Source organism: Coturnix japonica, chromosome 3 (assembly GCF_001577835.2).
Source record: "Coturnix japonica isolate 7356 chromosome 3, Coturnix japonica 2.1, whole genome shotgun sequence".
Lineage (NCBI taxonomy): Eukaryota > Metazoa > Chordata > Aves > Galliformes > Phasianidae > Coturnix > Coturnix japonica.
The window spans coordinates 29,904,437-29,922,611 of NC_029518.1; the positions used below are offsets into that span (position 1 = coordinate 29,904,437).

The 18,175-nt window shown below is 40.5% G+C and overlaps 1 long non-coding RNA gene across 1 annotated transcript; it reads right to left on the bottom strand.

The window, feature by feature from the left end:
* Positions 1 to 4,623: 4,623 nt before the first annotated feature.
* LOC107311223 lies at positions 4,624 to 15,331 on the bottom strand. The gene is made up of 3 exons (XR_001553948.2): positions 15,203 to 15,331; positions 6,919 to 7,026; positions 4,624 to 5,203 (listed from the first exon to the last, which is right to left on the bottom strand). It is a non-coding gene; the product is annotated as an uncharacterized LOC107311223 (long non-coding RNA).
* Positions 15,332 to 18,175: the final 2,844 nt, after the last annotated feature.

Genomic DNA, 18,175 nt, shown 5'->3' on the forward strand with positions numbered 1-18,175 from the left:
TGATCCCAGCCCCCACAGAGCTGACATATCCCTCTGCCCGTGGACACAACCATGTAACCAGGACCTGAGCTCATGGCCCTGGGAACAGCCTCTGCTTCTACTTCAAGCATTTACTACGGGCCTCATGACACAAAAGAAGAAAAAAACAACTTCATCAGAAAAACTGCAAATTATGAAAATGTACGTTAAGAAATCCAAACAAGCAACAGCACAGCCTACTACAGAAAGTAAATACTTTGTTCTTTATTCCTCTCACTCTGCAAATAAAATTATGTTCACATGAGCCCTACATATTCATATTAGTACCTCGTTGGAGAAGCCTCAAGCGGTTAGGCCTTGTCTCTCCAAGCTGCCTTTAATTGAGCAGACGAGATGCATCCAGTCAACAGGAGTGATACAAAGCCTAAGAAAAGATTAGGCTGACAAGACGAAGCCTGCCGCAGTCCCAGAAAGGATGAGTTCAGGCGCCACATTGAAGGTGTCAGCGGGGCTGCTGAAGTGAGACGCACAACATTTTTCTTTGATGACAGGCACCATTAAAATTTTTCCTGGCGGGCCTCCCCCAGCTCCAACACATCAGGGCCATGACAGCACGATCCGTCAGCAACGGCAGGTCCCAGGGAGCGCAGCCAGCCATGGGGATGCAGCTGCCAGCCCCAGGACCGCATCTGAGTGCTCATATCCTGCTCTGCTATGCACGCACCACACGTATGATGAGTTTTGAGATTCTGACTCCCAGACCCCACAAGTGCCAAGCAAAAGCTCTGATGCCATTTTTCTCCTTTCTGCTGTTTCTGAGGTAAATTCCTGATCCTCCATCCAATTTTAATTCTGCTCCAGCAATTGATCCCTTTATCAGCATTGCTGCCCTTCAGTTGCACTGCTCTGTTAGCAGCACACTGCCTCTGAAACAACAGAGAAAGCTCCAAGAGAAAAGGCACAAAGCAACTCACCTGGTACAGCGAGGCTCTTCCCTGTGTCTGACAGGACCAGTGAGCAGGAAAGTCAAAGCTTTCCTTGCTCCAGATAATGATTTTTGACAAACGTAAGGAAATGAGAGAGAGAATGCTTGGCCTTTGCTTTCAAAATTAAAATGCAGCTGCACTTTACTTAAGAAACCAGAGAGATGCTTTTTTAGCTCAAGTAACTACTTGCCTGTATAGAATCATCTTGTAGTATCACTGAAGCATGATGCGGATGAATGTAAACAGAGAAAGGAGTTAGTTTTAACAATTGATGCAACAGCTCCTGTGCAAGGCTTAGAAAATACATACATGTACAGTACACTGAGATTAAGTAGAAACTTATTAATATACCCTCATTTGCTTGGCAGAGTACAAATATAGAGAGTTCAATTGTTTGCTTTTGTCAGTTCTTCACAGTTGTCATTTATAGCACTATTGTCTGTGCATAAATAATGAATATACTCTCACAGATGGTGCCACAGGAACCAAAGTCATTATCTTTAGAGGTAAATCCAGTAATACGTTTTAAATCTCAAAAGCATTGCTCACAGAAACAACAAAATCTACTTAAAGAACACAATTTTTTGCATGCTACAATACTAATCTAGGAAACGTATTTCCACAAGACATCATTATATAGCCAGCAAATGCTATAAGACATTCAACACGCATAATAAAATGACTATTTCCATCTCTACTTAGAAAAAAAAGAAATAAGAAAAAAGAAAAAAAGAAAAAAAGAAAAACCACACAAAATGTTTTGCCCTAGAGACAAGCAATACAAAAACTAAATAAACCATATTCATGGCTCTGGTCAGAAGTTAGCCACAGGCACAAGGTAAGCAATGAAATTCTTTTCAGTTTTCAGTTTACTTTCTTCAAGGCTTAGTGTCTTTTATTCTTCATGAAATAAAATGGTATTAAAAAGCTACATGACTTACCTGACTTTAACTAATTAGTTGATGTGAATTGTTATTCACAAATTCAGGTATTTTCCCCCCCATAAAAAACAAAACATTTTTGAAAACAAGCATTTCACATATTTTCAGAATGCTGTCTTGTTAAAAGTGATAAAAAACACCACTTTTTCTTGGATTTTGATCTGTTTTTAAAGATAAATCTCAAAAAACATTTATTTTTTTTCTAGATTTGTCAGGCAATCAAAACCCAGTTATTTCAGTGTAGTTATTTGTTATGTTATTTCACTTTGAAGCATTGACATTGATCAGAATAGTATTTCATCAGATGCACTTAATGCAACAATTGCTGTGTTCCTCTAGGAATATGGGCACTTAATTAAGTTTCACTTTCCAAATACAAATCACATTCCAGACATAAATATTTCAGGTTAAATACAGAAATGAGTGCAAGTTTAATGAGGTCATATCAAATTTAATATACTCTGTGTCTGTTAGAGAGGAGCATTATTCCTAGTAAGAACAGAACAGAGCTGCTGAGTACTGGGAAGTGCTGATGTAGTGTCAGCATTTCTGTTATCTACAGCTCACAGAGAGCTTCTATAATTCACTCATCTTCTTCTACTCCACTGTCTGAGCACACTGAGAACCTGTGGCTTTAAGGAGCTTTATCTGTATGTTGGTTCAGTGACTGTGTGCTTGCAAAGTAATAGGCAATGGTATCTCCAATGGTTGTGTTGCCCTTGGTTTGCAGACCGAGAAATAATATGAAAAGGGTAACTGAGCATCCTCGACAGATTAGACCAACAATACTTAAACTATTCCCTTGATATCAAAGGGAATTTGATCACTTTGTATTTCCAGTATATCATGCTGAGGTATTTGAGTTTAAATAAGTACCAGTTCTCTGCTATCGAGCACATAGCATCTTTTAATTCTCTATTTTCAGAGATGCACCTCAGTAGATGATGGTTATTAAAGTGAACATGGAAACTTCTTCTTCTGCCTGGATTTTCAACAGCCTTTGAGTAGAGACATCGAAATGCCTTTCTACTATTTCTAACACATATACCAACACATACTTGTGTATGTGTGCATATACGCATGAACTCAAATGGAAATAACAGTCCAAGGTTTGCCATCATGATTCCTACACTCTCTGGAATCAGAGATCCAAAGGAAAAAGCCAGAGGATAATAATAAAAAAAAAAAAAAAAAAGGAAACAACTTTCTTTTTTCATCACTCCGTTCTGTAATACATTTTCAAGTGTTGGTAGGTTGCATGGGAGACAGCATCCTTTTGCAGCCTAACAAACAGAGGAGAAGTGTGCTCCCCTCCCACAATGAAAAGAACTTCCTGTATGCTGGTGCAGTTCTTTTTGACAAAGCACACAGCTCTATACCAAGTAGCCAGTCTATTCCTAGCACAGTGGAAAAATTTGTCCTTATTTGATCTAGACACAAAAACCTAGTAGTGCAAACATCTTTTGCAAATCCCTCGGTTCTCCACAGCAAACCAGGCAATCTAGGAGTTAAAAAATACCCTCTAAAATATCTGTCCTGGGAGGGAATTCCCCCCAAAAATATAATAAAATCAAATAATAAGAAGTACATAAAGAACACAACTTAGTTTCTGTCATTCACCTCCCCCACTGATGATGCATTAATGAGAGCAAGGTTATTCAGCTTTGCACTGAAACAATGGGACAAGCTTACAGCATTATACAGAACCATAGCACAGGCTCATGTTTTTCACTTCAGATCACAGTAAATCTCTTGAGCCTTCACCCAAATGATTCCATTCCTCTGTTTTCCTTTTCTCTGGACCACTGCCCACAATTTCTTTAGCCTAGACAATCCTGGGACAAGGATTGTCTATGATGACATGTTTGCATGGTAGCAACTCCAGTGAGATTGAATGAGACCTCTTCATACTAACAAGTACAAACGAATAGCAACAAAACAAGAACACTTTTTTCTTAAAGCATCTTAAGCCCCTTTTTCTGTTCCTGGGTTTTCTGGAGCACTTAATGAGCATATGAGAAAAAGGCACAAAAAGACACCGTTTTGAAAGCAAATGCTTGCTTGCAATTTTGTATGGTTAAGTGAACAATTTTTTCATGCACAAGTTCAGTAAGTGCAGACTTGGCTACTTCATATTTGAGAACAAATTCTTCTGAACATGCACAAAGCCTGTCAGGCTGAAAAACTGCAGCAAATAGATTGGCATAAAACAAAAAAGCCCACAGATAATTGTTGAAGGAGACTGGTAGAGGACATGCAAAAGGCTTCTAAAGAAGTGTTGGGATCAAAGACTGCAGGATACAGATAACCTTAGATAGGCTATGTGCTTGGTAAGAAGATGACTGGTGTTCTCATAAACTCCTGTGAAGTTTATAAAGCTGTGCCAACTGACAACATGGGATTTCTTTCCTTTTAGGCTATGATATCACTTTATCTTTCCCTGGCAGTGAGTTTTCTGTCAGTCCCTCTTAGAATGCAGCTGAGTGTTTTGCGCTGATTTGCTATTCTAGTGTTCATGAGAAGCTGATACTGAAATCACCACAGTCCAAATGACCACTGCCCATATAGCCCGATGATTTAATTCTAGCAAGTTGAGAAAACAGACATTCTGATTTATAAAGCAGAATGATGTGACATGGGACACACTTCACAAGGCCTGATGCTCATCTGGGGGACCTTTTTCTATGTAAATCAATCCTAGTAACAGTCCTTGCTTCCTTAAGATATAAATAATGCAAAGAAAATTTCCAAGCAACTTGGAAACTAATAAAAACCAATGTTAACAAATGAAAGTAAGTGCTTCTAGAATGCCTGAGTGCCTACCTGTGTGGCTTTCTTTACTTTCTGACAATGATTCCCAACAAACCGTAGATTCACGTCCGTTCAGTCCTCACACAATGCTGAACTGCAAGGAGATCATTCAAAGTGCCATTTCCTGTGAGTCATAACACACTGACGGATCCTTCAATTCTCTACTCTCACATCTGGATGGCCCACAGCCTGCTGTTATACGTGGCATGTGCATCTCCTCCTGAAGCCAACTGGAGATAAAAGCTTATACATGATTCTCATCTCTTCATTTGTCTCATTCTGAGTTTTATATCTCATTGCAATAATTCAGAACTCAGGAGCCCAGGAAGTAGTTTGGACGTTTGCTCTTTTACTGCTCTTACATAATGATATGGTATTCTAAGTTCTCACCCATTCTGACTCTCAGTGGGAGTTATATAGTTAGCTGCTCTTTTCTCCTTTGAATATTTCCCCAGAGCTGGCAGTCAGTAGCTTCATTTTGAACATCTGGAATGATAATAGGAAAAACAGCAATGAATGCTATTTTCTTTGTTTCCCTCAGCAGTGTTTTCTGCTGTGCGGCACTGAATGCTTCAGCTGAGAGCACTATAGTCATATGAGTGTGCCAACATATCCTCTGTGAGAGGTCCCAAAAGTACTGTGTACAAGTTATACATGAAGCAGAAAATATCTCAACATAAGCTTTGCACACACCTACCTAATCAAATGCAATTATCACATAACTGGGAAGAAAGTTTTTGTCAATGTGTTATTTCTTCTAACTAGCTCTCATTATTGTAACTACCAGCCATACTTTAAAGAGAATATATTAAAAGCTAGATTGATAACCCAGGGACCTTATCATCTAAATTAGAGAAAGCACATCATCAGCAGATGGCAGGCACAAAAAGACTTAGAAAACAGGAAATGGCTATGAATATAGATGCCCCGTCGCATGCATAGTATGTGAGTCTTATCTCTTTTGTCTCTGAAACTGTAAATATAAAGTGACCATAAATGTAATGTCATCATTTTTAATTACACTCAACACATAGAGTAAATTGAATCTTCTTCTAGCACAAGCTGGCATAATGTTGCTACATTAAAGAGTTTCACTGACGTTCATCTTTTGACTCTTGTGTGGTTCCAAATTGCACTGCTCAGCTGTTCTTTCAAATAGAAGGAATAGTTGGGTCAAAGTTATTTAAAAAAAAAAAAAAGAAAAAAAAAAGTAATGAGTATAATAAGTAATAAATCTTCTTTCTGTATTTCCATCTTCTTACCACTATTTAATTAATGCAGAGATTGAGACTGAGCTGATTTTTTTTTTTTTCCTTTTTTTTTCCTTTTTCTAATTCTAGTTTCAGCAGCACTTGGTGAGTCTGAGAGCAAAAGCCAGACAAAAATCTACTTTAATTTACTTGTAGCAGACTGGGCTTCACACTTTCTCTCACTAAGAAAAACATTCCTTACTTACATACCGTGAATCCAAACCTGCTATGAAACCAGAAAAATACAAACACCGATCTCAGAAATTTCATCCCTTCTAGGGATCAGAATTTTGCTTTTAGAAACAAAAACTGGAATAGTTTTCTTGACTCTCAGAGCAAAAGGAATTGTGTGGTAGTAGATTGCAGACACACAATCAAGGTGATGCAGTGGTGACTCCCAGTGCTGCTTTGTGTAGAATTCCTTAACACTAAAGTCGCAAGTCTCTTCTAAATGCACAACATCCACATGGCAAAAGTTTTCTCAATTAGAAAACATACTTTGTGTAAAACATTAATCAGTAGTTTTTTTCCTTTCCCTTTTCCAGACAGTGTAGTTGGCAGACTAAGGAAACAGTTCACTTTCTCCCCACACAGCTGTGAAGCCAAGAGCAGTGCTTTCCCTACTGCTAAGGATGCTGTCCGAAAGGACTCTGAAAGCCTACCATAGAAATGTAATAAAATGACTTAAGTACATCAGAAGCAGCCCAACCTCCTTGTACAATATCCCATACAGCTTATACACGTACCCTTGCCACTCAGGCTTTGTGGGCACACGGGCTTCTGGCTTCTCACAGCACCTCCCACCAAAGATGTCACACAAACACTGGTCCCCAAGCTTTACAAAGGCACAGATGGCACCTTTGTCATACTAAGACTTTTGGGACTCTACTTCATTCACACTTTTGCATGGACTGGGATTTGGTTCCTTCATGTACACAGAACTGTACTCACATGTGGGTATGCAGGCACACCGGTGATAACAAGGGGCTCATGGGTGATGGAAACTGCTGTAAGGAGTATGCTGGGAGACACGTACAATCTGGCCTGTGGAGATAATAACTGAAAGAAAGAAAACAGAGATCTCAGACACCGAAATAAATAAAGTAAAACAACGCAATCCCTGAACAGATGTAAGTGAAAATCATTGAAGGAATGGTAACAAAAATGTAACAGGAACTAAGGTCTGAGCAGCAGCCAAGCATATGCCTTCTCAAATGAAGGATGGAGAGAGGCATGAACACTCCTGTTCACCTTCCAGGCAGGAAGACAAGAGCCAGCTCAGACCTGAATCTCTGCCAAAGAGGCAGTAGATAAACGTTTGGGCACAGTATCTCACTAAAACAGCTCTGCAACTTCCAGAACAGAACTGGCTTGCTTTTGGCTGGCTCTTGCAGTGGACAGAGAAGCTCGCAGCTGTCTGCACCCATCTGTGTAGACATACCCTAAGAGCTCTACTGAAGCTTTGCCCATCAACACCAGCTGAGAAACCTGTCCTAAATGTAGGGTATTAAAATAATTTGGCAGAGTAAGATAAACTCTAAGGCACAAACAAATAAAAAGTGCAAAAACTGTGGAAGCACCTCCAATTTTTGACATGTTAAATTATATGCAAACTTGTCAAATTAGTTTTAAAATCTCAGGGGAACGAATTCTGACAAGAAAAATAAACAAACAGAAAAACAGATTGCCGAAACTAAAGAAACCTTCAACACCAAGCATTCCGCAGCCACAGGAAAGTAGTGTTACTATGACTACTGACAGCTAAGTAATAATACCTCACCCTCAAAAATATAGCAAGCAGATCTGTTTTTCCAACTAGAGTTCCTTTATTCTGCTAGCTCATGTCGAAACATACCAATTGCTAGTACCACACATTACCCAAAATTTTTTCTTGTATCCATTTGTGAACCAAAGTTCACTCAGAACTAAATTTGTTTCTGACATAAAAATATGATTAAAATATTGCTTATCTTATTTAACTTTTTAGACATACAGTGCTCACAGTAAATGTTGACTGTTTCCACTTAAAGGGCACTTTACCATACAGATAGCTTAAGTGTACGCTACTGTAGTATTCTCAGGTAACAGCTGAACCTCAGTGCTCTGAGATCTCAGTGTTTCAAGCAAGAACTCTACACTTTCCATAATAAACTCCCTTACTGAACAAATAAAACAGCACCCCAAGGAACCCTAGTTATTATATTTTCACTGATACGAAACTCTCTGACTCTTTTTAAATATAGCAGTTACAGATCAAGGATCCTTCAGCTTGCAAAAAAATTCAGTAATGGTTTAAAAACACTCCATCTGACACTGTAGCAGTAATGGGGACTACAAATGTAATACCACGTTAGTCATGATAGTTACAGAAAATGGTTCACTGGTGTCATGGTTTTATAATTTTGTAATTTTGCTATCAGTATTCCACATCATAACATCATGTCAAGTATGGATACTTCTGTTGAATGTGCATTCCACAGATGAAGACTACATTTCCCAGAGAACAACAGGAGTAACAATAAGTCACGGGACCAGGACTCTATATAATCTCGTTCCCAGGCTGGAGTGCCCTCCTTCTTCTCTCGAACTTCTCGAGAGTGGAACTCCAGCCGGTTCGCCTAATCACAGTAGCCTCTCGGTTTCGAGACTCTCTCTCTCTGTTTACGTTCGATTTGTTAGCCTTACATTATATTATATGTTTATGTTATTTCGATTCATATTTAGTAAAATTAAGTTCTTCTCCTTAGATTGGTCGTGTTTTATCCACCTCCCTTTCCCCTCCTTTTCGGCCCGGGGGTGGGGCGTGTGGCCCCTGTCAACGGCATAGGTAAATCTAAGGTACCCGTGCGCAGATTTTTTTTGGTGGAGAAATGCGTGCAATAAATTTTTAGCTGTTCGTCCAAGCAACAACTCGCTCTTGCTCGTTAAAGAGCTTCGTTACGGGAGTGTTGAGTGTGTATGCTTCTCGTAGCTGCTCACAGAGAAGGTGAACCTTGGAACTACCAGACAAATTGCAACAATAAGGGCGCTGCACATTCCAAGCATGCATATCTAACTTGTTAGAAAACAAGGGATTTCTTTCCCCTTAGAGCAAAGCTAGCTTAGCTCTTGAATTTACAGAGCTGCAGCTAAATCCAACTGCTTCATTCCCAGTTCTTCCTGTTTAGGATTGGAAAAGCAATTATTATCTTCTAAAGTATTGGTAACTAATTAACACCGAGAATAATTTGGCTTGTTGTGAATTGTGTCAGATATATAGCCTAATAAGGTGATACTGATGGAGACACCGCCTGGTACTTTTACGAGAGTTGGTATGGTCAGAATTTTTGGCATCTACACCCCAGATGGAATTGTGAATCTTACAAACACTTGCATCCCAGATGAACAGCAATTACAAATACTTGCATCCCAGATGGAACAGGCAATTTTACAAACACCACCATGTTTAATTCATTGTACAGGCTAAAAAAACACTTTTTATTTAGGTTTATCTCAGATTTCCACACCTTCAATAACTGAGATAGGTTCATACTTGCATTCATGTATCACTATCAATGGCCATATATTTCCTATGCATTCGTTCTATTGCGGAAGTTCTCTCCGAAACCAGAGAATGATGACTGGCAGGGAATATGGAAAGGTTTAAAGCAAAAATCTAGAAGCATGGGACCCGCAGTGTCATGGATTCACTCTTAACACCTAAGGACCCTAAGAAATAAGTGAGTATTTGGGTCAGAGATCTAAGAGGTAAACCTTATGTGGGGTTTGGCTTATGCATACCGTGCTTTGTATCATACTATTCTGGAGAGAGAGAGTTTCCGATCTGAGATCTCAGCCCAAGTAATTCTATGCAACACGGAGGCATCAGTAGCAATATCAGTTGCCCGTGCGAAGCAAAATGGAAAGGTGTCCATGCGTCTAGAACGAAAAAAGGAGAGCACAGGGGGGGCAAGAAAAGACCCAGGTGCCGGCATGGAGCAGTACCGAAAAAAAGCAAACAAAACACCAAAGAGGCATGAAGAAGAGACTGAGATGATGAGGAAATCACTTATTGTCGACCTCTGAACTGACTGAAATCCAAGGCTCAGAAAGGAGTTCACACGGCGTCAAGATGAAGGTACCTTGCTTGGTTGCTTCGCTTTGCTGGGACAACGGGGCCAACAGCTTGTTCTCTAGATGGTAATGAGCTCGCCAACTAGGAAGCATTGCCAAATGCATGATAGACAGGGATTAGCAGATGTGGATGGAGCTGCTACCTCTGGTTCGGCTGTTAGAAGCCGGAGAGAAAGCTACCCCTATAAGGATGCTTTAAGCCAAAATTGATAGTTGGAATACGTCAAAAAGGTATTCAAGCCGCCTGAGGAATTGGCCATGGCGAAAATGTTGTACAGCCCTGATCCAAGCGAACTTGACCAGAGAGAGTGAGGGCGATCCTGACATTTGGCAGAAAATCACAAGTAAAGCACGAGAGAATGGCACAGTCATTGGTATCAGGATCTAAAGGATTCGTGGACAATGACCCCGAGTTGTTGAGCTGATTATAATGCTTCAAACCACTGATCACAGTCCCAAACTGCATGCCGCAGTTTCTGCCATCTCACGGCTAAAACCGAGTAGATGAAAGTGCAAGAAATTGTTTCCATCAACTAATTGTAATGATCCCGTAACAGTATCAGAAACAACTGATGAAGGTCAATCCTGTACGGGCTCAGGTCTAATGAAGGATTTGATAACAGTCCAGTCTACTCCCACCTGCATCATCAAAAGTCTCAGCTGTTAAACGCACACGCTTCCCAGCTCGAGCAAAGAACAACAGTACGATTTGCACCGCGTGTTTCCATGTGCGCTACCATACGTGACCGGGGAGAAGACATGAGGAAGTGCATGATTCAGCCCACGTCTGCACTACGAGCACGGTGAAAGAACTACTAGACATACCAACCACCAGTGGAGTTGCTCCAGTCATCACAGGTAACCAATAGAGGGGCCTGCCTCAGTCAGGGAGGAAAGGGATAATAAGATTTTATTGACTGTGTGGATTCGATGCTGGCAAACATCAGAACCACAGAAAATATAAGGCACTGGTGGATACCGGTGCACAGTGCACCCTATATGCCCTCCAGTCATGAAGGGACAGAAATCCCATCATTTTGGAGTGACTGGGCCCTCAAGAATTGACTGTGCTGGAGGCTGAAATAAGCCTCACTGGCAAAGACTGCAAAAACATCCTATTGTACTGGCCCAGGGCTCATGTATACTGGTATTGATTACCTCAGAAGGGGCATTTCAAGGAATCCTAAGGGGTATTGAGGCCTTTGGGATAGCTGCTGTAGACATGGACAACATTAAGCAGCTGTCTGTTTTGCCTGGCCTTGTCAGAGGACCCGTCTGTTGTGGGCTGCTACGAGTAAAAGAGCAGCAGGTACCGATTGCTACAAGACATTGCACAGACGGCAGTACTGCACCAAACAGGATTCTTGCTCCCACATCATGATTGATTCGCCAGTTGGAGAATCAGGATGATCAGTAAAAACTCACTCACCTTTTAACAGTCCCATATGTCATGTGTAAAGCCATGGAGAATGGAGTGCTGAACTAACACGTGGCCTGAATGAGGTCCACCCCCATTGACGCGCTGCTGTCGGACATGTTGGAACTCCAGTACGAGCTGGAGTCAAAAGCACCAAATGTTAGCCACCATTGACATGTTCCAATGCCTTCTTCTCTATTCCTTTGGCCGAGAATGCAAGCCACAGTTTGCCTTCACCTGGAGGCATTCAGTATACTTGAACCGTTTGCCCCAGGGTGGAAACACAGCCCAACCATTGCCATGGTTGGTCCAAACTGTACTGGAACAGGGGGTGCTCCTGAACACCTGCAGTACATTGATGACATTGTTGTGTGGGGCGATACAGCAGAAGAAGTTTTCACAAAAGGAAGCAATATAATCCGGATTCTTCTACAAGCTGGCTTTGCTATTAAGCGAAGCAAAGTAAAAGGACCTGCAAGGAAATTCAGTTTCTAGGTATAAAGTGCAGGATGGACGTCGTCACATCCAGCAGATGTGATCGACAAAATCACCGCATGTCCCACAACTAGCAAGAAAGAGCACAATCTTTCCTGGGTGCATGGCTTTTGGAGATGCACATTCCAAACTTCAGCCTCAATTGTAAGCCCCTTTATCAGGTAACGCGGAAAAGAATGATTTTGCATGGGCCTGAGCAGCAGCAGGCTTTTGAACAGATTAACAAGACGAAAGATAGCCCGTGTGTCGTAGCCCTGGGGCAGTAACGGACTGGACAGGATGTAAAAACATCCTCTATAACTGCCGCTGAGAGAAAGGCCCCACTTGGAGTTTGTGCAAGAGCCTCAGGAGAGACCCGAGGCCGACCCCTGGATTCTGGAGTCGATCATATAAGGGGTCTGAAGAGTGCTACACTCAACGAAAGGAGATTTAGCCGCGTATGAGGGGTTCGCGTGCCTTCCGAAGTATCGGGACTGAAACACAGCTCCTTTTGGCACCTCGACTGCCAGGGTGAACTGGATGTTCAAAGGACAGGTTCCCTCCACCCATCATGCTACCGATGCACCTGGACAAGTGGATTACGCTGATTACACAGCGAGCGCGAATGGGAAACCTCAACTGCCAGGAATTAGAGGTAATCATGGACTGCCCTGAAGATAAAAAGTTTGGAAACATCACCAGCAGCAAAGAGGTATCACGTGCTAAAGAGGCCCCACCATACAACGAATTTACCAGAAAATGAAAAGAAAATGCCCTATTCACTGACGGATCATGTCGCATTGTAGGGAAGCATCGCAAATGGAAACTGCTGTGTGGAGCCCACACGACAGGTTGCAGAGGCCACTGAAGGTAAGGGAGAACAAGTCAGTGTGCAGAGGTAAAAGCTGCCCAGCTGGCTCTAGATGTTGCTTGAACGGGAGAGTGGCCAATGCTGTATCTTTATACTGACTCATGGATGGTGGCAAATGCCTTATGGGGGTGGTTACAGGTGGGAACAAACAACTGGCAACGGAGGGGAAAATCTGTTTGGGCCGCTGAATACTGGAAGGACATTGCTTTCCCGAACAAAGAATATGTTGTAAAGGTGCGTCAGTGGATGCACATGTGCCCAAATTCGGCTACTGAAGAACAACAAAACAACCATCAGGTAGATAAAGCTGCCAAAATTGAGGTGGCTAAATTGACTTGGACTGGCAGAATAAAGGGTGTAATTATTTCTAGCTCGATGGGCTCATGAGACCTCAGGTCACAAGGAAGAGACGCGACATATAATGGCCAGAGACCGAGGGGTGGACTAACCATGGACGCTATTGCGCAGATTATTCATGATTGTGAAACATTGCCATATATTAAACAAGCCAGAAGGAGAAACTCTCTGGGAGGAAGGCGATGAAAAGTATAAATATGGGGAGGCGGCAGGTTGAATTATATCACCTTGCCACGATCTCGCAGTGGTAAGTGTTATTTACTCACATGGTAAGAGGCAACCATGTGGCTTGAAACATACGCAGTACCCCATGCTACTGCTCGAAACACCATATTAGGTCTTGAGAAAACAAGTCCTGTGGCGACATGGCACCCAGAAAGAATGAATCTGATAATGGAACACATTCAAAAATTCTCTTATAAATACTTGGGCCAAAGATCATGGCATTGAGTGGATTTATCATATTCCCTACCATGCACCATCTGGTAAATTGAACGATATAATGGTTGTTGAAAAACTCTGTGGAAAGCAATGTGTGTTGGAACATTCAAGCATCAGGATAAATATCTAGCAGAAGCCACTGGGTTAATCAGTACTTGGGGATCTGTAAATCAAGATGGTCCTAGTCAACTAGCCCCTACAACGTAGAAGGAGATAAGGTCCCTGTTACATGTAAAGAAATGTTGGGAAAAGCTGTTTGGGTCCTCCACTTCTGGAAAGGGCAAACCTATCCGTGGAACTGTCTTTGCCCAGGGACCTGGGTGCACTTGGTGGGTATGCAAAGGATGGGGATGTTCAATGTGTGTCCACAAGGGAATTGAGCTGGGGAATCAGTCAATAATTTTATGTTATCTATATTAATATTATATATATGTTTGCATGTGTAGTTAATTTTAGTTATTATAGTTGTACATTTAGTTATGTTACATGCAATTCTACATTTTTAGCTATCACAATTTTACATACGTGTAATAATATGTATATATATGTATATATTTACCATGATGTAAAATGTAGAATAAGGTGGAATGTCATGCGTTTATAAAATTTTGTAATTTGCTATCAGTATTCCACATCATAACATCATGTCAGTGTGGATACTTCTGTGAATTGCAGTCCACAGAAGAAGACTAATATCCCAGAGAACAACAGGATTAACAATATCACGGACGACAGGACTCTATATAATCTCGTTCCCAGGCTGGAGTCCCTCCTTCTTTCCGAACTCTCGGAGAGTGGGAAGCGTTCCAGCGTGTCGCCTAGAGTTCACAGTAGGCCTCTCGGTTTTCGGAGACTCTCTTCTCTGTTTGTTCGATTTTGTTAGCCTTATTATATTATATTGTGTTTATCTTGTTATCGATATCATATTTAGTAAAATAAGTTTTTCCTCCTTAGATTGTCGCTGTTTTATCCCACTCCCCTTTTCCCCCTCCTTTCCGGGCCCCGGGGGGGGGCGTGGGGTGGCTTCCCCTGTCACGGGCATAGGTAAATCTAAGTAACCCGTGACAACTGGAAAGTACATCTGTGATTCTTAAGGAGGCTAAATCAGAAGGAAAATACTTTAAGCATGGTCCTAATGACAATTTGGAGCTAAATTCTTGTTGATGTAGAGGTGTTGTCCTACCACAAATGCTAAGCTGAGAGTCCCAACGTTTTGCTGTCAGTGTTGTGTCTTAGCTTAGGGACAAAAGAGAACAATTAAACTTCAACAGTTTCCATTCAAGTGGAAGAAGACTGTGACAACAGATTTTTCTGAAACCATCAGAAACCATCCGAGCCATGTTTTTCTGTGAAAGCTGAAGCTTGAAGTATGCAAAATCCCTCTGACAAAGTAATAAGAAAAATGAGGTATCTGAAACAGCACAAAGGAGAGAAAAAGGATTCAGATAAGGAAGTTTTGTTGGGAGTAAGATTAAAATCATGAAAGAAGAACAAAAAGAGAAGCAGCTTCTTCATAAAAAATATTCTGACTGTAAGTGTAACAAATGACAAAGGAGGCTGACCTGCATAAAAGGATGGAGTTGCATCCAGCTTCATTTGTTGATTCCAAGTAACATTTAACAGGAAGGTACACAAAAGCCTTGGAAGGCAGATTACAAGTACCTACTGTAAGGTAGGTACTACCTGGTACACCACCTGCAGAAGGAACATGTATAATAAAGTAAGGTAAATCCCTAACACTCAGGGAACAAAAGGAAAAATTAATTCCACTTTGCAGAAAAGATAATGAGCAGCTTAAAAGGGCATTGACGGTGATCAACAATGAAAATAACAAGGATAAAGAAATTCTCAACGAGTGCACTGAATACAATATCAAATGTTTTTCCTTAACATCACTTCTCTACATTTTACAAGATGTTAACCTTCCACTCATTCTACAAGATAGCTCATGCACAGAGCATCAACAGTAAAAGCTTATCCAATGACATAGTAGAAAACTCTTGCTGGAGGATCATAATCTTAGACTTTATGGACTGTTTTATCCCTAGATTAAGCTGGAATTCTCTCTGATAAGCTTTCCTTGAAACAGGACAGGCTCACTGCTTTGATCAAAAACTGCCATTGGACAGAGTTAACACTCAGGCTCTTTTGACCAGGAAAGTCATCTGGATTCCTCCTCTGTATGCAAGAAATTTTTCTAATGCTAATACATTTCACTCTGTCTCATGCTCTAATTTGCTTTTATTTTCACCACGGATCAGAAAACTACCTACCTCTTCTTGCTCTTCCAACTCTGCAATAAATGTCAACATCTTACTTTCAGCCCTTCAGTATCAAAGAAAATCTCATTGTTCGAGTCTGCACACTCTATGCTTTCCCCTTCTCCACTGCAGATAACAGTTCAGCACACCCAAAACTTACCCAGCCAAATACATATGCACAACTTTTGACAGGAGAACCTCTTGCCATCAGATGTCTTTAACTTCAGTAAAAAAGGGAATACTTCTATGTGATGGTGATAAAGATCTCTCTTGCCTGTTATAGGTAGCAGATCTCTAGATCACATAATATCCTATCTTATAGTTGTTGTGGTTTTTTTTTTTGTTGTTGTTTTTGTTTTGTTTTGGTTTTTTTGTTATTTTTTTTTTTAATTAAAGTATCTCTGTCATATGCCCAGAAAGAGCACTGATCTTTCTTTCTCCTTCCCTGTAAATATCAAGACAAGAGCAAGAATGCTTGAGAGACATAGGGAAGAGTGGGAAATGGGGCAAAAACAGAGACTGTTGAATGAATAATAGTCAACTGAGACTTATAAATGGACAAAAGAATAAATTCAAAGTTCAGAACATCTTGATAACCATACAAAAAACTACAGTGTTGTTCTGGAAGGAAGTTCCCAAACTGGATGCTAGAAAACAAAAGGATCTGCTCAAAAAAATATCAGTCTCTAGGTAGACAACACAAGCCAGAACAAACATGTATAGTAGAGGATGAGGATGAATGTTTCTATACCTACCTCTTTATCTATCTTCCCAGGTAATCAAAGTTAGATTTCATGAGGTTTCAGGCTGAGAAAAGGCAGACAAAGATACAAGGATAAGACTTTCTTTTGTGAATACAGGATTGTGCAAATCCTGGAGAGCAGATAATTAGACACTGTGCAACATTCTTCAGTAAGAAATGATCAAAACACTTGTGACAGAACATATAGGTTCCTTATATTTTTGACAAATGTCTATTTTCTTTGAATAAACATTTCTAGGTGAAGATTTCAAATTACTTTCCTTGCATTCATCAAATGACTACTATAGACACACACAAAAAATTATGTTCCTAACAGACACTAAAAATTGGAGGGAAAAAAACCTTTACTTATATCTTGGGAATTACTAATATATGTTTTGATGTGTATTTCTATAAATGTTTCAAATCTAGATTTCTAAATGCTTTGTCTTATTGCATCATTTACTGTCAGGATGAGTTTTCTGATTTTGCTGTTTTTTTTCTTATTCTGAGAGGTAAAATCAATCCAAACTAGAGTGTTTTTTGACAGCCTTCCTAACGCACTGGCAGGTAAGCCATTCATCAACAATATGCACACATGGAGGAGAGAGAAGAAAGAGGAAAATAACAGGGGGGGAGGGGGTGGAAATTGCTTTTTAGAAACGCTCTATAAGCATTCCACTGAAACACTCGAATTCAATAAAGAAGGAAAGATTCCCATATAGACACCTTGGAGCACTAAAAGAAACCTGTGATCTATCCCATTGGTTATGTTGCAGTTAACTAATGCAGCCATAGACGGTAATGAATTTATATTTTCTTGTATTAGGAAGAAATTATAGCCTATGTTTTTTAATACACATCTTATGATACTGTGCTAATAGTTGTATTATTGCCATGATCCTGGCTTGACAGTTTGGGCCATCTCATGGCAGGCTTGGTTCAACTCCTTCTGCTCCACCATCTAGCACAGCTGTGTTCTCTCAGGTAAATCTCTGAGCGCAGTGTAAACATCTAAAGAAAAGTGACTCCCTGTCAATGCCACGCCAGGACCCACAGAGTGACTGCTGTTACACAACAGACAGGTGCTGCACAGCCATGCAGCAGAACATCATCAAAGAACAGCTTCCCTATGATCTTCTATGTCTATCGAAACCCTGCCTATTTCTATTTGATATAAAAATAATAATAATAAATAAATAAATAAACAACATGCCATATCAGAATTAGGAAATGTAGACAGATTCACTGAATAAAACAAACACATCTCTGGGTGAAAGCAAACTGGCCCTGACATTTGCATTAACTCTGTGATCATGAAAGTAAATGAGGGACAGGAGCCATGTTATATTGAATTGCAGTAACATGCAACAGGGATGTACCTTTCATAGTTTCCATTTGTGGAAACAGGACAGAATTCATCGGGTGAATATTGTTCTTTGGGTGAAGGTTGTGTGAAGGCAGTACACAACATTTCTTCATATTTCTAGTCATCTCTGTTCAAGTGCTTATCTAGTAGATATTAACTTCTA